Genomic DNA, 26,458 nt, shown 5'->3' with positions numbered 1-26,458 from the left:
AACACACACAAAGTAAACTTTCAAAAGCTTAGTAAGCTCTACCAAAAACATCTACCGTATATAAAATATGAAACATCAACACATAAGTATTTATAAATTCTTAATTCATCCATCAAGTCCATGCCAACACCAAACATATGTTTATACCAATTCAATAAATTTTTTTTTATGCATTTTACCATCTACCACATAGATATTATACTTACCTGAACATTCCCGTATTCATTCGTTTTCATACTCACCTCTTATTCGGATATTTTAAGACTTTCCAAAGATCACCAATGCTTTAAACATCCTCACACTTAGTGCTTTAAAGGTTAGCCGAAGCTTTAATAATTCCGTACACTTAGTGTCATCTCAATTAACCAAAACCATTTCGGTATCACACACTTAGTGCCTCATTAGTCGAAGCTAATTTAAATTGCACGCTTAGTGCCAAATACCATTGGTTTATCATCGTATTCATCCAACCAAATATATATACAATCTATGCATAATCAAAATATCAAAATATATTTATAACATCATGTTTTACATATGAACTTACCTCGTACTCTGAATTTTCGACTCTGATCGTCTACTCTATAATCTTTTTGCAATTTTCCTAGCTCTCATACAAGTCCATTCATTTCATTTATTTCACATTTTAGTCCCTCAAAATAACATTTTGCAATTTAGCCCAAATTACTCAATTTCATCAAAAATTCAAAGACAACACATGTAAACCCAACATCAAGCTTTCATATTTCAACATATAACATCACAAAGCTCATGAATCCATCCATGATACATTTCAAATTCATCAACAAAAATCAGAAATTTAGGTATGGGTTCAATAATATACAAAGCAACGATTACAAAAACGTAGAAATTATCAAAAACTGAACAAAACTCATACATTAATCAAGCCAAACCATATCCGAACCCTAGCAAGCTTTTATCTTTTATTTTTCCTTTGATTTTTCAGCAAAACATGATGATAATTGCTTTATTTTGTCTAATGTTTTATTTAACATATGTTTAATATGTTAATAACCATAATACCCTTTTAATAAACCATTTAAAAACACATATAATAAGGTCATTTATGTCCATTATCAAAGTGAATGGCATAATATCCACATAAGGACCTCCCAATTATAAAGCCAACTCAAATAGGCACTTTTAACATCTAGCACACAACTATTACATTTTACGCGATTAGAGATCTTTTTTCAAAATTAAAAACACAAACGATTAAATTTTCAAACGAAACTTTCACACATGCTAATTCACACATCATGAACATGGAGAATAATATTGAAATATTTTTTTGACTCGAATATGTGGTCCCGAAACCACTATTCCGACTAAGGTCTAAACCAGACTGTTACAATTCTCCCCCTTTAGGGATTTTCGTCCCTGAAAATCTTACCATTTAACAAATTTGGATATTGTTGTCTCATAACATCTTCAAACTTCCAGGTGGCCTCTTCAATGTCGTGTCGATGCCACATCACTTTAACTAACGGAATATTCTTATTTCACAATTCTTTAAGCTCTCGAGCTAAAATACGGATTGGCTTTTCCTCGTAAGTCATATAAGACTGAATCCCTATTTCAGATGGAGGAATCACATGTGAAAGATCGGATCTGTATCATCGAAGCATTGACACATGAAACACATTATGTATCTTTTCTAACTCTGGTGGCAACAACAATCTATAAGCTGCTGACCCAATACACTCGATAATCTCATACGGCCCGATGAGCCTCGGACTCAGTTTGCCTTTTCTACTGAACCAAAGCACTTTCTTCCACGGAGATACCTTTAAAAACTCTTTGTCACTGATTTTAAATTCAATGCCTTTTCTTTTCAAATCCACATAAGATTTCTGACAATCGGAAGTTGCTTTCAAACTATCTCGAATCACTTTAACTTTCTGCTCAGTTTCTTTTATCTAATCAGCCCCGTAAATCTTATTTTTGTTGAGCTTCGTCCAATACAAAGGTGTACGGCATTTGCGACCATATAAAGCTTTGTAGGGTGTCATTTTAATGCTCGACTGAAAACTATTATTATAAGCGAATTTAATTAAAGGTAGATATTGTTCCCACGTACCTTCAAACTCAAGAATGCAGCATCTCAACATATCCTTGAGTATCTGAATAATTCGCTCGGATTGACTGTCCGTTTGCAGATGAAAAGTAGTACTAAAGTGAATTTTAGTACCCAAAGCATCTTGCAATTTCTTCCAAAATCGTGATGTGAATCTCGGATCTCTGTCTGATATAATAGATTATGGCACACCGTGCAATCTTACGATATCAGAAATGTATAATTCAGCTAACTTATCAAGTGAGTAATCAGATCGAATCAGAATGAAATGAGCTAATTTTGTTAAATGGTCAACTACAATCCAAATTGCATCTTTCTTTCTCGGAGATAGGGGCAAACCCAAAACAAATTCCATGGTCACTTGATCCCATTTCCACTTCAGAACCATAATCGGTTGTAACAAACCAGATGGCACCAGATGTTCAGCTTTAACTTGCTTACATATCAAACATTTTGAAACAAAGTCAGAAGTATATCTTTTCATTGCGGACCACCAATAATGTTGTTTCAGATCATTATACAGTTTTGTACTACCCGGATGCACAGATAACTGACTATTGTGAGCTTCACTCAAAATCATCTCAAACAATTATCTTTATCAACTCTGAATTCTGATTCAGACTTTACATCACACTGAGCTCTTTTAGCTAAAATCTCATTATCAATCTTCTGAGCTTCGACAATCTGCTGCAAAAACATAGGTCTTGCTTTTAATTCAGCTAAAACTGAACCATCACCGGATAGAACCAAATGAGTATTCATCGCACACAAAGAAAATAGCGATTTTTGACTCAAGGCATCAACAACAACATTAGCTTTTCCCGGATGATAATCAATCACAAGTTTGTAGTCTTTTAACAATTCAAGCCATCTTCTCTGTCGTAGATTCAAATCTTTCTGAGTTATCAAATATTTCAAACTCTTATGATTAGAATAAACGTAACATTTCTCACCAAACAAATAGTGGCGCCAAATCTCTAAAGCAAACACAATCGCGGCCAATTCAAGGTCATGCGTCGGGTAGTTCTTTTCATGCAGCTTTAATTGTCTTGAAGCATAAGCAATGACTTTGCCTTCTTGCATTAAAACACATCCCAGTCTGATCAAAGAAGCATCACTGTAAATCAAAAATTCTTTACTCGATTTGGGTTGTACCAATATTGGAGCTTCAGTCAACAAAGTTTTCAACTGATCAAAACTGTTCTGACACTTTTTCGACCACACAAACTTCACATCTTTTTGAAGCAGTTTTGTCAATGGAGTCGCAATCATTGAAAAACCTTTTATGAATCTTCTATAATAACCAGCAGGTCCTAGGAAACTACAGACTTCAGAGACATTCCTCTGAGGTTTCCAATCCAAAATAGCTGAAATCTTGCTCGGATCAACTCGGATACCAGAGGCTGATACAATATGACCCAGAAAACCAACTTCTCGCAACCAGAATTCACATTTACTGAACTTCGCATACAACTATTTATCTCGCAGAATTTGTAGCACTAATTTCAAATGCTCGGCATGTTTTGATTCATCACGTGAATAAATCAATATGTCATTAATGAATACAACAACAAATTGATCTAAATACAGTCTGAAAATTCTATTCATCAAATCCATAAAAATAGCAAGTGCGTTAGTCAATCCAAAAGCCATAACTAAGAATTCATAGTGGTTGTACCTCGTTCAAAAAGCAGTTTTTGAAATGTCTGAGTCTTTCACTCACAACTGATAATAGCCTGATCTCAAATCTATTTTTGAAAACACAGCAGCTCCTTTCAACTGATCAAAGAAATCATCAATTTGGAGCAGAAGGTACTTATTCTTGATAGTCACTTTGTTCAATTGACGATAATATATACACATTCTCATCGTTCTGTCTTTCTTTTTAACAAATAGAACTGGAGCACCCCAAGGTGAAAAACTTGGTCTAGCAAGCCTTTATCGGTCAATTCTTGCAACTGAGACTTTAATTCTTTCAATTTAGTTGGAGCTATTCTATATGGAGCTATTTAAATCGAAGTAGTACCAGGTACCAATTAAATGCAAAACTCTACTTCTCTAATCGAAGGTAAACCCGGAAGTTCTTTAGAAAATACATCAGGGAACTCACACACAACAAGCACTGATTCAACTTTCTTTTCTGACACTCTCGAATCAATCACATATGCAAAATAAGCTTCACAACTCTTTCTCACGATACTCGAAGCTTTCATCGAAGATATAACAGTAGGCAATCCACTCAAATCACTAGATTCAATTTTGATTATTTCATCATTCTTGCATCTCAAATTAATATTTTTTCGTTTGTAGTTCACAACAACATCATGCAAAGTTAACCAATCCATACCCAGAATTATATCAAATTCATCAAAAGGTAATAGCATCAGATTAGCTGAAAAACAAGTGTCTCGAAATATTAACTGGCAATACTTGCAGACTTTATCAACCAAAACACATCTGCCTAGGGGGTTCGTAACTCTAATTACAAATTCAGTAGACTCTACAGGCAAAGTCTTACTGTTCACTAAGTTCATACATATATACGAATGTGTCGATCCAAGATCTATCAAAGCAATTATAAAAGTATCATAAAGAGTAAATGTACCTGTAATCACATCTAGTGATAAAGCTTCCTCGCGAGCTCAAATAGCATATGCTCTGGTAGCTGTAGGAGCCTCAGATCTAACAGTTGTATCTTTTATTCCACTTTGACTACCGCTTACAATTCCCATATTTTTGGAAGGTTTACCACGAGAAGCATTGCCACTTAGTCTCAGATTCTGAACATTATTTTTTTCAGCTAAATCTAGGCAATCTTTTATAAAATGATTTCGTGAACCACTATTGTAACAAGCTCGGTTACTATTCTTTCCTCAGCATTCTCCATAATATCATCTTCCACATTGATCACACCCAGGCTTTTCATTCTTTACACTATCAACACTGGCAATAGACGTAGCTGGAGCTCAAAAATTCGATTGCAATCTAGCACGATCTCTGTTCAAATGTCCCACACTAGTCTTTGAATAACTACTATCATCTCTAAACTTCTTTGATCCAGATTGAAATGATTTTCCCGATGATCTCTTTCATATCTCTCTAGCTTCAAGATCAGCTTTTCTTTTCTCTTTCCCGATATCTTCAGCTTTACATGCTTGTTCAACAAGCACTACTGATAAACCGTAAATTATACATATTTTTACCCCATGTTTAATGCATTTTATGGATGATTTCTCATTAGAATTGGTGAATTCGATGCTTCTAATGCTTTAATTTCATGTTTCATACTTAGAAGAGCATAGGAGAGCGAAAGGAACGAGAAATAGGCCAAAAACGGAGAAAATGGGCCAAAGTACGAAATCAACATGGCTTGGACCTCCTCACATGGGTAGACAACACGGCCGTGTCAATTTGGCAGGCTTGAACACGGCCTGAAGCAATCGAACAGGGGCGTGTGCCATAGGCGTGTCCCTACCAAGCCCAAGATGAGTCCAATTCAGAAAAAGGCCAATTTTGGGGTTTTTATGCTTTCCAAAGCCTATAAATACACCCTAGAGGAGGAGGAAAAGGGATATGGAGAATAGGGGATAATGAAATTACTCCAAGGAAGCCGATTGATCCATCTCAGAAGCCGGATTCATCATTAAGACTAAAGATCTCTCCTCAATTTCCCTTTAGGAGTTTTGGGTTTTCCTTATGTTTTGTATTCTTTATTCTTCTGAGATGTTTTCTTATTTAGTTATGAACTAAAACCCCTAAATACCTAAGGGGAATGAAACCTAACACGAATCTTGTTATTATTTTCTGAATCGTATGATAAATATTTAACTTGTTCTTAATTATGTATTCTTAATTCTTGTTTTGATATCCCAGGATACTGATTCAAGACATGCTCTTATTCAGAGGAGGAATAGACCCTATCTAAGAGTACATTTGTCATAATTAAGCGGAGTTGATTGCACGCCTAGACATAGGGTGACAAGATTTTGCCGGATTAAGGTGAAACATAATAAGGGGATCCATAGATCGTGTTAATGCAACCCTAGAGTGTTAATTAGAGAAAAGTCTCGGTTATTAAATCTAGGGATTAGACGTTATTAGTCTTGAATAGGGATAATAACATAACCTAGGGATCTCTACGGAACAAGTTGAATGAATAAATCGTCCGATTCGGAGCCAGAATAACAAGTAAAGTCTAGGTGGATTTTTCCTCTGGTATTGACTTAAGTCAATCGATTTTTCCCAAAAGCAATTCCCCAATTCTTTTCTCTATGCATTCTTAGTTTAGATAATTAGTTAGTTAAAACAAAAACCTCTTTATTCTTAGGTTGGATAATAAAAAGACAGTCATTACTAGTACTTTTAGTTCCTTTGGGTTCGACAATCTGGTCTTGCTAAAACTATACTACTATTCGATAGGTACACTTGCCTACATCGCGATAATAGTTAGTTTAAGAATGAGTAATTATAAATATTTAAAACCTATCACGAAATCACGCAATCAAGTTTTTGGCACCGTTGCCGGGGAACTAAGATATTAGGAACGCTCAATTTTTATTACTTTAGCCATTTATTTTTCTTGCAATTTAATTTAATTTTATTATTATTTATTAACCTAATCATTCTTTCTCTTGGCATGTTTTTATAGTTTATGACTAGAAGAAACCTGTCGGGACCATTACTTTTTGACGAAGAAATCGATCGTACAATTCGTAGAAACCAAGAGAAATAAGGCGTAGCTTAAGATAAACAGAGACTGAGCAAGAAGACGATACTCAACCCCTAATCGAAGAGATGGCTGAAAACCAAGTTAATCAGCTACCTCCTGCAATTGCGGTTAATCAAAATCCTGCTCCACGCACTATGTATGATTATGCTAAACCTTCTTTAATAGGAACTGAATCTAGCATAGTTAGACCTATTGTAGCTGCAAATACTTTTGAATTAAAACCTAACACTATTCAGATGATACAACAATTTGTTCAGTTTGATGGTTTGCAGGATGAAGATCCCAACAATCACTTAGCAAACTTTCTGGAATTTTGCGATACATTTAAAATCAATGGTGTTTCTGATGATGCCATACGTCTTCGGTTGTTTCCCTTTTCATTGAGGAACAAAGTTAAACAGTGGTTGAACTCATTACCACGAGGGTCAATTACTACTTGGGAACAAATGACCGAAAAATTTTTACTAAAATATTTTCCGCTGGCTAAAACGGCTAAATTACGTAATGATATGTCTTCTTTTGTGCAGATGGATTTAGAAACACTCTACGATGCATGGTAGAGATACAAGGACCTTCTGAGAAGGTGCCCTCACCAGGGGTTACTGCTTTGGCTCCAAGTACAAACATTTCATAATGGTCTGAATCCTTCGACTCGGCAAATGGTTGACGCAGCGGTAGGCGGAACTAGCAACAATAAAACACCGAAAGATGCCTATGAGTTTATAGAGGAGATGTCACTGAATAACTATCAGTGGCATGTCATGAGGACAAAGCCAATGAAAATAGCCGGTGTTTATAACATCGATTCAGTCACCATGCTGTCAAATTAGGTAGAACTCTTGAATAAAAAGATTGATGGTTTTCTTAGTTCTTCACAGGTTCACCCAGTAATGCAGTGCGAAGCAAGTAGCGGTGGAACAAACCATTCGGAATACTAACCTTATGGCCACAGCATGGATAACGAGCAATTAAACTACATGGTTAATAATCCTCTACCTCAAAACAATCCATATAGTAACACTTATAATGCAGGTTGGAGGAACTACCCCAATTTCTTGTGGGGCAGTCAAGGAAATCAAAAACCACAACATCCTCCGGGCTACTAACAACCACCCTACCAACAGGGAAAGAAGCCAAACTTTGAAGAGATGCTCTCAAAGTTTATATCAGTGTTAGAAACCCATTTTCAGAACACCGAGACAACACTTAAAAATCAACAAGCAAAGATTTAAAGCCTTGAAACTCAGATAGGCCAGCTTTCGAAACTAATCTCCGAATGACCACAAGGTAGTTTGCCAAGTAATACCGAACCTAACCTAAGGGAACAACTCAACGCAATTAATATTCAAGATGATGAAGGAGTCATTGAGCCTGAACTAGAACCGAGGCAAGAAACTGTGGTAAGCAAAGGTCAAGGTGAGGTAGATCAAACTACAAACAAACAAGTGACTGTCGAATATAAACCTTGTGTGCCATACCAAAACACGACAAGGAAAGACCGCTCAGATGAACAATTTGGTAAATTCCTTAAACTCTTAAAAAAATTACAAATTAACTTATCGTTTATCAAAGCTCTATCACAGATGCCAAACGCAATGAAATTTTTAAAGGAGTTTTTAGCAAATAAGCGAAAGTTGGACGAGGCGTCGCATGTGGAGCTGAACGTAGTTTGGTCGGCCATTCTCCAAAATAAACTACCCAACAAACTAAAAGACCCAGGAAGCTTTACTATTCCTCACTTAATTGGTAGTTTAGACGTTAATCATGCATTAGCTGATCTAGGGGCTAGTATCAACGTCATGCCTTACAAAATGTTTAAGCAACTAGGTCCCAGGAAACCCAAACAGATTAGGATGAGCATTCAATTAGCAGATAAAACTATAAGATTCCCTAGAGGTATTATTGAAGATATGCTAGTTAAAATCAATAAATTTATATTTCCCGTTGACTTTAGTGTTCTAGACATAGACGAGTATAGCAACACTCCCTTAATTCTAAGAAGGCCCTTTTTAGCAACTGCTAAATCCATCATTGATGTTGGCACAGGTGAACTCAAACTCCGAGTGGGAGACGAAATAATCACCCTTCAAGCTTGCAATTCTGGCAACACATCAAGAATTGAAGGTTATCATTTAAACCATTCTACTAAAACTAACAATATGTTGACATCTACTTTGCAGAAAATGAGTCTGAAGGAAGCACACGAGTAATTGTCAAGCAATAGTAGAGGACCTGTTCATGAAGATCAAAGATTACAAATCGAGGAACTCAATGAATGGCGGACGCACAAACCAAGAACACATGACAAACCAAAACTATGCCAAAACGAGCCTGATACCTCTCCAAATCAACTTAAGGTTGGTGATAAGGTCTTATTAGATGCCACAGATCCCCACATTGTCACTACCACACTGAATAAGGAAATCCCTCTTACAGTACTCAGTATTTTTCCATTCGGTACGGTAGAGGTGAGTCATCCCAAGTTCAGTCCTTTTAAGGTAAACAACACCCGATTAAAACCTTATTTTGATGAGATTGATAGCAGGAATGAGGAGTATAAACTCCTCAAACCACCATGATCATACAACGGAGAGGTAAGTTGAGCTTAGACTATAAATAAACACTTCTTGGGAGGAAACTCGAGCACTAACAATATTAATTTCTTTAAATTTTGGTATTTAACTCCTAACTTACTAATGGAAATCTTAAATACAGCTGTTTCCACAAAGACACAGCCAAGCACACGGCCGTGCTTATGGCCGTGTGAAAATAGGGCAAGGATTCTCCCAACACGGGCTTCGATAGAATGCCACGGCCGTGCGACATGGCTGTGGCCAAGCTTGCCAAAACAGCACGGGTGTCCGACACGCTCGTGTGGAAGAACCGTGGTCGAACCTGTTAAATTGACATGGGCGTTTGGCTTACATACACGAGCGTGGGAGAAGTGATGAAGCTTGACATGGTCGTGCAACACGGCCGTGTGAACCCACATGCCTGAGGAACAAGGGGGTGTACTAAATGTCAAACGCGCCCAAATTTGAAATTCGCGAATCACACGGGCTGAAATTGGGGAACACGGGCGTGTGTCCTGGCTGTGTGGCCCGAAATCTATAAATACCCTGCACTGTTCACTTTCTTTCCCATTAAAAAACCCTAACCCTAGCCACTAGAACTCCACACGGCCTCCCTATCACGCCTGTGCGCCGCTTCCCACTTCATTTTTTGACGCTCAATCTCTTTCCCTTAACGTTTGTTTACTCCTTTCACTTCTAGTTTACTTATTTCTAATGCTTATTAGCAACATAATCTTCATACCTTTTGAACTATTGTTCATTTTTCTATCATTTAATTTGTATTCTTAGGTTAGTTATCATACATTTTGTGTTAAATCAAATTATTAGGAACACCTCATACCCATGACATTACTATATTTATTCTCATGCTATTACAATGCCAATTTCTATCGTTTAATTTGCATTCCTAGGTTAGTTATCATATATTCCATGTTAAATTGAGATTAGGAAAACCTCATACCTATTACATTTCTATTCTCGTTCTCATTGTTATTGTGGTTGAGTTTGCTTCATATTATTAGTCTTGGCTGAAATAGTTAGTTCAAAATTCATGCCTTTTACTTCTTTGAATTCGTTTACCTATTATTATTATTCTTTATATTACAGGCATTTTAATCTCGTCTTCACGAGGAAAGAAAATCGCCGTACCTACCTTGAGAAAGAGGAAAGGAGCGTCATCTTCCGCAGGTCCAACCACGAAAATTCGTCACCCCCTCCTGCAGTTCCCTCGAGGGCCCCAAGAAGAGCTTTTCCAAATACTTCGGGCCCAACCCTTAATTGCGGGTCACTGCATCAATTGGGCTGCTGTAGAACAGGTTCAGTTGGCTGATTCGATTCAAGCCCTTCTAACCACCGACCCTTAGGAGCTATTCTTTGGGATTATCGAGCCAACATACCTTGAGCTCACGATGGAACTATGCTCAACGTTCCATCTTCAGACCGTAATGACGAACTACGATGATCTCGGCACTGTTCAATTTTGCCTAGGCGGATTAATCTACCAGCTAAGCGTCCCATAGTTTGGTGCTGCACTAGGCTTATATACGGAGGAGTTCAAGGAGGAGACTGAACTACATGCTCTCAGTCACCACATACATTTCTCTCCCCCGAAGTGCTGGCACACTTTGGTCCCTAGCACGGCCTCTTACAATCCTAGCTGCTCCAAGGCATCAGTTCTCCCACCATCCCTAACATACTTACATGCAATTTTAGCTCACACGATTACAGGGAGGCGAGAGAGCACTGGCGTCGTCAATACCCACGACGTCTACTTCTTATGGTGCATGTCGCAAGGGCACGTCATCGACCTTGCCTATTTCATTGCCCTCGTGATTCAGCACCAGATGGAACGGCATCGGAAGGGGGTCATCTCCATTGGCCCATACGTGACTCGACTGGCGCGACACTTCGGGCTCCTCAACACCGCAGCCCAAGAATCATCCCTCACCCTCATCGGCCAGATGTCTCCACAAGGCATCTTGAGCAAGCTTAGCATGAGGATGATCGAGAGGAGCTGAGGAACCTACCCTCTCCAGTATCATCTCGCCTAATTTATAAAGGAGGAGGCCTACGAGGACATTCCTGATGATATCCCCCCGCAGCACGAGGACCCACTGACTCAGCCACCACCACCCTCTCGTCCAGTTCATGCAGCGGCTTCATATGCTGACATTTTTTAGTGCCTCACCCGATTCGAGTAGCAGTGTTTTCAACGATTTGACAACATTGATGCTGCTCTACAGCAGATCTGTCAGCACCTTCACATCTCATCGCCAGTCCCACCTCGCGAACCATTCAGCGATGAAGATGTTTAAAAATATTTATTTATTATTTTATGTTTTTAATTTTTATTGAAACTACTTTTTATTTTTATTAGATTTTAAAAATTTTATTTTTAATTATTAATTTCGGTTATTTCTTTTTGAGTAATTATTCTCCCTAATATACCCTAAAAAGTTTCTGATTTTATCACAGTTATATAGACCTCTTAAACTCATCGTCACATAGGAACTAAAACTCCACCGGGAAAGGTTCTCCATGACTGCCATGTCCTGATCGACCACGACCATAGTTACACTAGATATAATATTCTTTTGGCGTAGGACTTATGGACTAATGAACCTCTACGACCGCCGGAGTATCCTCCTCCACTCTTGAGCCAATTACTCTCCAAAACTCTAGTTCGAGGAATTCATCATACAGGAAGTTTCACTTCTCTCCCTATCTTATTTTTATACTCTAATATCTATCTTTGTACATTGAGGGCAATGTATGTCTTAAGTGTCGGGGGAATATTTATTTCATTATCAGAAAAATCCCTGAATGATTGCCTTGTTCTCTTGAAAAGCTTTCATATCATATTTAGGATAAATTTTAATTAATTTATGATTTTGATTGATATATCTTGAATTAAAACATAGGCATTTATGCATTGATTGTTTAAACTTTAAGACATTAGAGAATCAAGCATGATGAGTTGATTTTTAAGAGTAAAATTATAAGTTGTTTCCCCAAGTCTAGGTATTACTTTGAATTGGAATTCACGAGTCTAAACATCAAAAAGCCATAATTTTTGTGAGATTTTTGAGCCTTTTGAGCATCTATTAATTCTTTCATGCTCACTTTTATTATTGCTTTGAGTGCGTCAGTATTGAACTGTTATTCTAGAACTTGCTTGATTATGCATGTCGACACCACACCATTTGATTTGATATGTCAAAATTATTAAGGCACTTAGGATTAACCCACTCATGCTATGAAAAGCCTACCTCCATGATTAACCCCTAGTAAACCCCCTTAAGCCTAACAAGCCATTCCTTGTATTAACCTCAATATTAACTCTTAACCCATTATTGTGGAAATCCCCTAAATTAATTTGATTCCTATTTTTGTCGAGATTTGAGTTGAAGAAATTGCTTAGCTATGTCTTGTTTGATTATTTAACTTGTTCTTAAAAAAAAAGAAAAAAAAACTATGTATACATATCTGTAATTCCATATTCTAAGAAGAAGCTCTGTTGTACGCAAATGAAGATTAACTGTTTTTCTAGTTAGGCAATCTTTTTCAATTCAATCTCGATTCTAACCCTTTCATTCAGCTTGTGACCAAACCCCCTAACCAAGCCTCATTACAACCCTCTAAAGACCTTTTGATTGATGTATCATCTTAAAATATAGTGGTGGAGATTTGATTTTCATGCAAGCCTATGGTAATGACTTTTCATTATTGAGTATTGAGTGCTTCATTTATTTTCCTTAAACACCTCGAGTGATTTGAGTGAATCTTTAGTGAGGATGTAAAACTCTGTGATATTTTGAATCAAAAGTATTTACTTATATTAGGGGAGACACCTATGTTTGCATGAATAAAATGCTCAACTTGGAATGTTTGGAACTTTTATGTTCTTTTAGTTGAATTCTAAATGTATGATTTCTTATGGATTAATGTGAGATATTATTGATAGAAATTATAAGTTGAGAAGAATTTATTTTGATTACGAGTTGAGAAGTTTGCTTGAGGACAAGCAAATGTTTAATTGTGGGGGTATTTGATAAACCATAAATTATACATATTTTTACCCCATTTTAATGCATTTTATGGATGATTTCTCATTAGAATTGGTGAATTCGATGCTCCTAATGCTTTAATTTCATGTTTTATACTTAGGAGAGCATAGGAGAGCGAAAGAAACGAGAAATGGGCCAAAAACAGAGAAAATGGGCCAAAGTACGAAATCAACACGGCCTGGACCTCCTCACACGAGCAAACAACACACCCGCCTCAATTTGGCAGGCTTGAACACGGCCTGAAGTAATCGAACACTAGCGTGTGCCATGGGCGTGTCCCTACCAAGCCCAAGTTGAGTCCAATTAAAAAAAGGCCAATTTTGAGGGTTTTTAGGCATTCCAAAGCCTATAAATACACCCTAGAGGAGGAGGAAAAGGGAGACAGATAATAGGGGGTAAGGAATTACTCCAAGGAAGCTAATTGATCCATCTCAGAAGCCGGATTCATCATTAAGACTGAAGATCTCTCCTCAATTTCCTTTCAGGAGTTTTGGGTTTTCTTTATGTTTTGTATTCTTTATTCTTCTGAGATGTTTTCTTATTTAGTTGTGAAATAAAACCCCTCAATACCTAAGGCGAATGAAACCTAAGACGAATCTTGTTATTATTTTCTAAATCGTATGATAAATATTTAACTTGTTCTTAATTATGTGTTCTTAATTCTTGTTTTGATATCCCAAGATACTGATTCAAGACATGCTCTTATTCAGAGGAGGAATAGACCCTGTCTAAGAGTACATTTTTCATAATTAAGCGGAGTTGATTGCGCGCGTAGACATAGGGTGACAAGATTTTGCCGGATTAGGGTGAAACCTAATAAGGGGATCCATAGATCGAGTTAATGCAACCCTAGAGTGTTAATTAGAGAAAAGTCTCGGTTATTCAATCTAGGGATTAGACATTATTAGTCTTGAATAGGGATAATAACATAACTTAGGGATCTCTATGGAACAAGTTGAATGAATAAATCGTCCGATTCGGAGCTAGAATATCAAGTAAAGTCTAGGTTGATTTTTCCTTAGGTATTGTCTTAAGTCAATCGATTTTTCCCAAAAGCAATTCCCCATTTCTTTTCTCTGTGCTTTCTCAGTTTAGATATTTAGTTAGTTAAAACAAAAACCTCTTTATTCTTAGGCTAGATAATAAAAAGACAGTCATTACTAGTACTTTTAGTTCCTTTGGGTTCGACAATCCGGTCTTGCTAAAACTATACTACTGTTCGATAGGTACACTTGCCTACATCGCAATAATAGTTAGTTCAAGAATGAGTAATTATAAATATTTAAAACCTATCATGAAATCACGCGATCAACTACAAATTCTTTGATTTCCAAAATCCCGAATAATAGACGAATATCTTCGTTTAAGCCATCCTCGAATCGTTTACACATTATTGCTTCTGTAGATACACATTCGCGAGCATACTGACTTAACCTTACAAATTTCCGCTCGTATTCTATGACAGACATACAACCTTGTTTAAGTTTGAGAAACTCTTTGCGTTTCTAATCGATGAATCTATGACTGATATATTTCTTCCAGAATTCAGCTTGGAAGAAATCCCAAGTAACCCGTTCACTCAGAACCACATATGTCAAAGTCTTCCACCAATGGTACGCCATATCTCTCAGAAGGAAAAAACATATTTTATACATTCCTCGGGACTCAAAGACAATTCGTCAAACACTCTTATCGTGTTCTCTAACCAGGATTCGGATTTTTCAGCATCATCACTCATTGTAGCTTGGAACTCTTCAGCCACATATTTTCTAATCTTATCAACTAGTGGTCTACTTAACTGAATCGAATTCACTGGTGGCATAATAGGAACTTGAGGAGGATTAACCGGGGGTGGAGGTTGTTGTACAATCAGATTGGTTCTAATATATTGGGTGAACCAATCGTTCATCATTTGATAGAAGGCTTGTTTAACCTCACCATCACGATTACTCGTAGCCGGTCGAGAATCAGCTTGCACTATCCTTTGCATGGGAGCAGGCGCATTACTTTCAGCATCGTCTGCTACGGCTCTTTTGGGATCCATTTGCTATATAAAAGCACATTTCAATGTAAGGATTCATCACAGTATCACAGTTCATAAATATTGCATGTATAGCTAGACTCACAAACACCATGGTAGTCCTAGGACCGACTAAACCATAGCTCTGATACTAATAAAATGTAACACTCTTAACCCTTAACTGTAATCAAAATAGGTTAAGAGGCATTACCAAACTCACAACTCAGAGCCGAACAACCATAGAACAAAAATCATCTCAATTCAATAAAATATAGATCATACACATTTAACACAAACTTTAAACAATCATACGAGGTCTAAATCATACATTCAAGACTCATTCGATAACATCAGGAAGTTTCAGAACTTAGAAAAATTTTCAACTTTTAAAAGGTCACATGCCCGTGTGAACAGGCCGTGTGCCTCAAACGGCCTTAGACACACCCGTGTGTCTAAGTCGTGGCGAAACAGGGCATACTCTAACAGCCCTATAACCCGTATCCGTCGCCGGAATGGGTTATGAAGTGTTACCAACCCAAAATACCACATTTGTACAATCACACTGATATAAGAACATTTACTTTTATATGCATTCAAAAACTTTATACAAACATTGAAAAGATGCCATATTCGCAAGGCCTATATACAACAACATCTCAAAAATACCATTCACTTAAGTCTATTCTATACATGTCATACTAGCTTCAAAACATAGTAATACCAAAATGATAGATAGTGTGACGAGTTGCTGACGATCCCTTTTCGAGCAGGTGACTGGAGTCAACAATCTATAAAACAGAGAAACGTAACAAACGGAGTAATCTTTCATAAGCTTAGTAAGTTTTAAGCAATGCAACAAATAAACTCAATTATACATCAATTATTCAATTTCTCAAGAGGTCATTGTCTAGATATATTACCATTTGGCCGAATATACACAAGCACATAATGCACAATTAGTATTCTAATTTCACTTAATCTGAATTCATATGGCATAAATAAATCGAATATTTTCGCATGCTTTCACACCTTGACGGGAATGTATCATGATCATAGATATTGATATAACATTTATTTACATATGTATCACATTATACACTTATGATTCAATTCAAATCATACTCACATATAAGTACATAATACGTACCTGGCCCACTTAACATATTGAATTTATTCATTTGTCGTTCTAACACGAGGTATCTTAGTTTTAGACTTTTATCAAATCACCGGCATTATAGCCTGCTAGGCTCGAAAGGCCCAAATAGTATCTCACCAGCATTATAGCCTGCTAGGCTCAAAGGTCCGAATAGTATCTCACCGACATTATTGCCTGCTAGGCTCAAAGGCCCGAATAGTATTGTGTGATATTCAAATCAACAAGTTTCATATAACACAATCACAGTAAATTGGGTACCAGCATCATTCGAATATATCATCCTACATTTTATTCACTTTTATCTAATTTCATCACTCACATTTAACATTTGATAGTTTACACGTAACATCTTACTCATATTCATCAAACACTATCATTTGGTCATGAAAGCATATCACATTTTACTACCATTACAATTGCCATTCGGCCATATACATATATGACAAGTAATACTTAATTCTCATAATCTGTCATGTCATTATCGAATATTATATATATTTAACTACTTAAAACTTACCTCGAATATATTTTCGAACAGTCTCGATTCGGCTATTCAACTACTTTCTCTTTTCCCTTGTCCAACCTTGGTTCTCTATGCTCTTGAGCTAATTCAAACAAAATTTAATTTATTAAGGTCCCATCAAGCTGGCTTATAGCCTAATATTCATTGTATACTTAGTTTACATACACAAACACAAAACTCATAAGGCTTATCATATTTTCATATATATATCTTTACCATATAGCCGAATATAAATATATATATATAGCTCATCAAATAGGTATTTATTTACGTTTCCCTTTTAACACATATTGATCAACTAGTCCATGCATTAGCCTTTGACACATTCGATCATTAAAGCAATAACCTGATAACATTCAAGCATTTTATACCAAAATTTCTCCCAAGGTCGAATTCATCTACAACCTTTAGTACATATACAAAGTTTATATTAATTACCATTAACCTAGTATCAATTAACTAAGTACTTTAAAATTTTCTTTAACTAAGTAACTTATGCGGAAATATTAAGAGCAAATTAAACAAGCTTAACTAAGTAACTTACTCGGAAATATTAAGAACAAATTAAACAAGCTTAACTAAGTAACTTATCTCGAAATATTAAGAACAAATTAAACAAGCTTAACTAAGTAACTTATAATTTGAGCATAACTCATCAGGGCATCCACACTAATTTATTATCCAAACATCCATAGCCGAATACACATATTCTTTCATTCATTCTTAACAAAAATTCTATCAAGCTTAAATCTCTACTTCATCATTTTAAAACGCAACAATACTTAATGTTATCAAAATTTACATTCGGCAACTACACATACACAAGCCGATTTCACTTTCTCATCTAATGCACCTATATAAACATTTAACTAGCTCAAACTTCACTCATCCACAATTTCTCATTAAAACTTAAAGACAACAACCAAATCCCTTTAATTTCTTCCATGGCCGAATACTTACAACACAACAAATTTTCAAAATTTAAACATGGGTTAACCAAGAAATGTTTTGACCATGCTAATTTTAACAAGAATTTCAAGAAAGAAAATACATGAACATACCTTTGAATCATGTAGTAAATGACCGAATGTTACTTGAGTTTCTTTCCACTCCTAATTTCGGCTATGAAGAACAAAGATGAACAAGCTTTGTCCTTTTCCTCATTTTGTAATTTTATTTATCTTTATTTTATGATAATAAATCCATTAAAATTAATAATGCTAATTTAAAATGCATATTTTATTTATCACTATCATTATGGCCGGCCACTACACATTAAAGTGGGAATTTTGACATGCAAATCCACTTTTTTACACCATAAATTTATTTGGACACTTCAAATTAACCTATCACATTTTCAAAAATTTTCACATAAGTCCTATTTAATAATTTCACATACAAATGACAAAATCAAAGCATGAAATTTTTCACACATGCACTTTCACATATAATAAGCACAGAATATAACATCTAATTATTTTTGTGACTCGGTTTTGTGGTCCCGAAACCACTTTCCGACTAGGGTCAAATTAGGGCTGTCACACATACATACTGACTTGACCACACGGCCACAAGACACACCCGTGTGCCTTGGCCATGGTCGAGCCTAACTTGGGCCACACGGCTAACCACACGCCCGTGTGCCTTGGTCGTGCTTTAGCCTAACTTACAATTGTAGGGTACCCTAGGGGACACACGGTTATGCAACAAAGCCGTGTGTCGCACACGGCTGAGACACATGCCCTTGCTCTGCCCGTGTCAACAAAAATAAGCCATTTGAATAGCCAAATTGCCACCCCAATTTGGGTCAACCTACAAGGAAAGAAACAAGCCTATATGCACAACCAATGCAACCAATTTTTATGCCAAAACACACATCATTTATACCATAACATTGTCAACCATTTACATAATCATGAACCTTACAAATGCATACCAAAATAAGGTAAGATCATATCAAAACATTTCTTTCCATACATCATTCAATCTCATACTAAAACTTTCCAAAACTTACCAACATATACCATTTCTTTTAACCAAATAAAACATACCACAATTGCATACTATCAACACATATCATATACTATTATCAAGCTATAGTTTCAACATAAGCTAGCCAAATCACATGGCTAAATATATACATCACAAAACATAAATCCCATAACTACTAGTCTATACATACCATACTTTAAAATATACATTTTCAAAAATACCAAAATGAGATTCGATAGTGTGGTGACGATCCTTGACGATCCTCGAGCTCACAGTAGCTTCGATATCTAAAAATAATGGACACACACACACAAACTAAGCTTTCAAATCCTTAGTAAGCTGGTACCAAAAACATCAACAGTATATAAAATATGAAATATCAACACATAAGTACTTATAAATTCTCAACTCATCCATCAAGTCCATGCCAACACCAACCATATGTTTATACCAATTCAATAAACTTTTTATGCATTTTACCATCTACCACATAGATATTATACTTACTTGAACATTCCTGTATTCATTCGTTTTCATTCTCACCTCTTGTTCAGATATTTTGAGACTTTCTAAAGATCACCAATGCTTTAAACATCAGCACACTTAGTGCTTTAAAGACTAGCCGAAGCTTTAATAATTCTGCACAATTAGTGCCATCTCAATTAACCGAAACCATTTCAGTATCGCACACTTAGTGCCTCATATAGCCGAAGCTAATTTAAATCTCACACTTAGTGCCAAATACCATTGGTTTATCATTGTATTCATCCAACCAAATATATAGACAATCTATGCATAATCAAAACAGCAAAATATACTTATAACATCATGTTTTACGTACAAACTTACCTCGTACTCTGAATTGTCGACTCTGATCGTGTATTCTATAATCTTCGACTTCCCTCGGTTTAAGTCCAAAATCCTCTTTTCTTGATCTATATGTATTCAAAATTAACCCTTTTATTCACTAAATCACTCAAACCAATCCATTCACACATAATTAGTGTAACACCCCTATCCCGTATCCGTCGCCGGAATAGGTAAAGGGGCATTACCGGACTTGAAACTCATATCCGAACAGTAAAAATTTTGAATATATATATTTTTTATAAAGAACGTTCCTTTAGGTAAATACTAAAGACAGTCAGGGATACAATTTAACTGCTATAAGTACACATTCAAAAGATGCCATTTTCGCATGGCTTATAAACATTAACCAAAATATTCTTTGGCCACTGGTCTATTCTTTATATGCCATAAAATAATTCAAAACATAACAGTAACAAGCAGTGGATAGTGATAGTGTGACTAGTTGCTGACGATCCCCGAGCCTGTGGCTTCCAAATGAGATCTATAAAACAGAGGAAACAAAGTAAACGGAGTAAGCATTACAATGCTTAGTAAGTTTTAAGCAGTGTCAACAGATAACAATCAAATTATAACATAGTTGTTCGTATTTTTATTTCACTCTTCCTTCGGGCATACCATCCCTTTACCGAATATGCCCATCTCATCATATATAATAGGCAAATAAATTCTCACTTGATAGTGATCTCTTATAAACATAGGTACATTACATATTTTCACCTAACTTTCCACATTGACCAAACGCACAATAATCATAGAACAGTCTTATTGCTTTACTCACATATGCATCACATAACGACCTTGTGATTTAGTCCAAATCAAGCTTAAATATAATCTCAAAATACATACCTGACCAGCTTAACGCATTGAACGTATTTATTACCAATTGTTACTGTGAAGTCGTATAATCTTATGCTTTACTCGAATCTTCAGCGAAACCATTAGCTCGAATAGTTCCTACACGTAGTTATCGGGTCTTACCCGGACAAAATCTCCACACATAGTCATCGGGTCTTACCCGGACATAATCTCCACACGTAGTCATCGGGTCTTACCCGGAATATATTTCCAAGTTTCATGTACATTTAATCACATGTTACAACATTCACATCGACTGTCATATTTGTAATTCATTTGCCTCATCAAATATCTAATAATACACACCTTTCACATTTGGTCATTCGGCCACAATATACACACATCTCCTACATATTTCACACTAGGTATTCGGCTTTACCATATATACATATCTCACACATATTTCACACTAGCCATTCGGCTTTACCACATATACATATCTCATTCATATTTCACACTAGCCATTCAGCTTTACCACCTATACATATCTCATACATATTTCACATTAGCCATTCGGCTTTACCACATATACATATCTCATACATATTTCACATTAGCCATTCGGCTTTACCACATATACATATCTCATACATATTTCACACTAGCCATTCGGCTTTACCACATATACATATCTCATACATATTTCACACTAGCCATTCGGCTTTACCACATATACATATCTCATACATATTTCACACTAGCCATTCGGCTTTACCACATATACATATCTCATACATATTTCACACTAGCCATTCGGCTTTACCACATATACATATCTCATACATATTTCACACTAGCCATTCGGCTTCACCACATATACATATCTCATACATATTTCACACTAGCCATTCGGCTTCACCACATATACATATCTCATACATATTTCACACTAGCCATTCGGCTTCACCACATATACATATCTCATACATATTTCACACTAGCCACCACATATACATATCTCATATATATTTCACATTAGCTATTCGGCTTTACCACACACATATATATTTATCTTGTACATCAATTTCAGCAATAGCTTATAAGCAACTCAAATAGTTTCATCAATGTTTACAACAAATTCACATATTCACTACAAGCTGTTTTCCTGAGAAATAGTCACTAAATTATTTATAACTGGAGCTACAAAACTCAAAATCAATTGCCGTTAATTTTCCCTGAATATAGACTCATATATCTTCCATCCATAAAATTTTCAGAATTTTAGGTTTGGCCAATCAATACCAGATTTTTCTTAAAGTTTCCCCTGTTTCACTGTTTGACTAATCTGGCCAGTCTTCACTACGAATCAAATTTCTAATTGTACAGAATTCAAAATATGTTCTATTTGATTTCATTTGAAACTAGACTTATTAAGGAGTCTAAGAATATAAATTTTATCTTATAACCATTTTTGTACAAATTATAATGATTTTCTAAAAACAGAACAGGGGATTTCGGAGTCATTCTGACACTGTCTCACACAACTTTAAATATCTCTTTATAGGAAATTTCTTTGCTTACACGGTCTCTTTTATAAGAAACTAGACTAATTAAGCTTTGATTACATATTTTATTCAGCCTATAATTCCACACCAACAATTTATAGTGATTTTCTAAAATCACATTACTGCTGCTGTCCTAAGCAAATTATTATAATTTGCTCTTAAATTTCCAAGTCTAAACACTTATGAACTTACCATTTGAGTTTAAGACATATCATGGCCACATCATATCTTATTAAATCAACTCATTATGTCCTATTATGATTGAATTTACTCAATGTTTAATCACTTAAAACTTACCTCGGAACTGGTCGACGACTAGATATCCACGGCTATTCGTTTACTTTCTCTTTTCCCCTATCCGACTTTGATCCTCTTTGCTCTTAAGCTTAAGTAAAACAATAGATTTGCTTAAGTACTTAACTAATATTATTCACTTAACAATCACATTTGGCAATCACATATCATTTAATCTATATCTAAAACAATAGATTTCAATATGTATCATATTTAATAAAACATGCCATGACTCGATTTCATGCTTATTTAATTTATATCTAATTCACATTCACAAGCAAGGAGTCACTTAATTTATCATGCTTCCTTATATATGAATTTAATCATATTGCCGAATGTCCTTATGTATACATGGTACATACATAAGGCATATATATATACCTATATATGACCATTACAATTTAAACATTTAATCATAATCGGCAAGCTTTATTTCAACTATTTAAGGTGCAAACATCAATTAACAAACAAACATTATCAACCCATTTTTATTACACGTTTTCCCCAACTTAACACCCCCAAATTATCAAACTTTAACAAGTTTAAAACTCATCTAATGACCGTTTATAAACTAAGGCATCAACCATTCAAATTCAACTCATCACAACATGGCCGAATACACATTTCTCCTACTTCCATTCTAAATAAAAGTTTATCAAGCTTCATTCTTCATTTAACTATGTACCATTTAGAACTATCAATACTTTACACCCTTTAACAAATTATAATCAAATGCCAAATGCATCTTTGACAATTTAAACCACGCAACTCAAATTCTTACAATTTAAGCTTAGAAATTTCTATTCATGTAAATTTTAGCAACATGGAGTCCATTAAACACTCCAAATTTGAACAACAATTGTTCAACCTTCTAGCATAATTTCAATCTGGACAGCAAGCATTATTTAACATTCAGGCTGTTTTATTAGACCACCCGAATAGCTTAATTAACACCGATTTATAGCCCCTTGAACAATGAATTAAACCCATTCGATTAGCAACAAAAACTAATATTTAACAACCATTGTTTTCTTTTATTTCAAACATGCAGCAGACCAATTCCTCCACATATTACAGCACATTCAAATCAGCATTTACATGCTGGAACAATTTGTTTTCAAGCTGCAGTTTCCAGCAGTCATTTATGCATTTAATTGTCAAATTGTTACGTCACTACTAACAACTGAAACTTAGTAAGAATAACATAATATTTTAGCTATTAGACTCAATTTATCAACCCCTAATCGGCATGAAAATAGAACCATTAATTTGTTCAAATTTTGGACAGCATAACGAAGGCACAAAATTGGACAGTAGTAGATTTAACAACTAATCAAAGAGCTTTTCTTTTCTACAACCCGCATTCATGCCTTCCAACCACAATCCATCATCATTTTGCTTTACAACAAAGTTAAAGATAGAGGGGAGCTTAGAAAGCTTACCAACTTAGGATACAACTCTTAAACAAGCTAAATCATTAGTTTTCTTCAACATGCAAACTGTCTCCATTTTTCTTTTTGTTGCAGCCCTCTTCTTCTTCTTCGATGGATTACCGAGTTACTTGAAATTTCAGCTACCTAACTAGCTAAAATCATAGTTTTTCCTCCTTCTAGCCATCTTCTAAGCCAAAAATTAAAGCAACCCAACTTTCTTCTTCCTCCCTCAAGTCACGGCAATAGAGGAGCAAGGGTGAGACAACTTTGGTTTCTCCCCCCATCAACTAGTATTTTATTACTCCCACAACATTTTAACACAAAATGTTTACAATATGTTTTAACCCATAGCATGGCCGGCCACTACCTAACATTTTGGGTAATTTGACATGCAAGTACAAGCATTTCCTAACATGCATTAATAGATCCTTATAGATTAGCCTATCACATTTCAAAAGTGTCACACATAAGTCCTATTTAATAAAATTCACTTTCAATTAACAAAATCCAAACATGCAATTTTCACACATGCATATATACATATAATAAGCATTAAGTATGACGGTTAATTATTTTTATGACTCGATTTTGTGGTCCCGAAACCACTTTCCGACTAGGGTCATATTAGGGGTGTCACAATTAGGGCATTTTACAAACTAGTCCTCACATTTTCACATTTTCACATTTTGACACTTCAGTTCCTAATCAACAAAATCATAAAATACACAAAATTTGCTTGTACACAAGCTTAGCCAAATTTTCCTAGCTCTCATACAAGTCCATACATTTCATTTATTTCACATTTTAGTCCCTGAAAATAACATTTTTACAATTTAGCCCAAATTACTCTATTTCATCAAAAATTCAAAGACAACACATGTAAACCCAACATCAAGCTTTCATATTTCAACATATAACATCACAAAGCTCATGAATCCATCCATGGCACATTTCAAATTCATCAAGAAAAATCAAAAATTGAGGCATGGGTTCGAAAATATACAAAGCAACGATTACAAAAAATGTAGAAATTATCAAAAATCGAACAAAACTCATACCTTAATCAAGCCAAACCATAGCCGAACCCTAGCAAGCTTTTATCTTTTAATTTTCCTTTGATATTTTGGCAAAACAAGATGAAAATGGCTTTATTTTATGTTATGTTTTATTTAACATATGTTTAATATGTTAATGACCATAATACCCTTTTAATAAACCATTTAAAAACACATATAATAAGGTCATTTATGTCCATTATCAAAGTGAATGGAATAATATCCACATACGGACCTCTCAATTACAAAGCCAAGTCAAATAGGCATTTTTAACATCTAGCACACAACTTTTACATTTTACGCGATTAGGTCCTTTTTCAAAATTAAACACACAAGCGATTAAATTTTCAAATGAAACTTTCACACATGCTAATTCACACATCATGAACATGGAGAATAATATTTAAATATTTTTCTGACTCGGATATGTGGTCCTGAAACCACTATTCCACTAGGGTCTAAACCGGACTGTTAAAGAATGTGAATAAATGACATTTATTGTGATGATATGATTATTTGATAATGATTGTTCTGAATGTTATTATAAGTCTGGTAATGCCTCTTAACCTATCCCGACGAAGGTTACGGGTTAGGAGTGTTACAATGATGATACATGCTTGTATGTATAATTGACTTTATGTTTTGAATTTGGTTGTGATGGTTCCAAATGGCATATTGGTTAGTATTAAGATTATGGTACCTAATTACATACTTAGTTATTAATTATAATAGGCGAGGTGGTCAATAGGTCATGGTTAAATCATGGCATGTTTGTAATGGTTTGAGTGAGTTTTATGCAGGTCATATGTGTACTAGTTGTATCCATGAATTAAGATATAGGTTTGGACACGAAATGAACTTTCAAACTTGTGATTTTTTGACCATTTGGATAAAAGTATCAATACTAGGGACCGAGGCATTGATACTTGACCAAATGAACAGTGTTTTCAAATTTCTGAGTACCAAAATGGTATTAATATCAATTTTGGTATCGATACCTATCACATAAATAACGATACTTAATTCAAAACTTTGAAAACTTTAAAATTTGGTCCTTTTTCATGCCCAAATCTAATATGTTGTATTTAAAGCTCGATTTAGTCTCGTTTTCATTTTTAAGAATTAATGTGTGTATTTATATGATCATTCACTATAGCAAAAAGGGATTTTAGCAGCATTTTTTTGGCCCTATAGCGGCGCTTATAACCGCCGCTATAGTTAACGCCACTAAATTTCGGCATTTATGTGGCAAAACACCGCTATAGAACATGATATTTAGCAGCGCTTT

General features: G+C 35.3%; 1 non-coding gene across 1 annotated transcript; it reads right to left on the bottom strand.

The window, feature by feature from the left end:
* Nucleotides 1-7,321: 7,321 nt before the first annotated feature.
* Nucleotides 7,322-7,428, bottom strand: LOC121213435 (small nucleolar RNA R71). The gene has a single exon (XR_005908817.1). It is a non-coding gene; the product is annotated as a small nucleolar RNA R71 (small nucleolar RNA).
* Nucleotides 7,429-26,458: the final 19,030 nt, after the last annotated feature.

Source organism: Gossypium hirsutum, chromosome A13 (genome assembly GCF_007990345.1).
Source record: "Gossypium hirsutum isolate 1008001.06 chromosome A13, Gossypium_hirsutum_v2.1, whole genome shotgun sequence".
Lineage (NCBI taxonomy): Eukaryota > Viridiplantae > Streptophyta > Magnoliopsida > Malvales > Malvaceae > Gossypium > Gossypium hirsutum.
The sequence above is the reverse complement of the archived record's forward strand: the minus strand, read 5'-3'. Positions and strand labels throughout refer to the sequence as shown.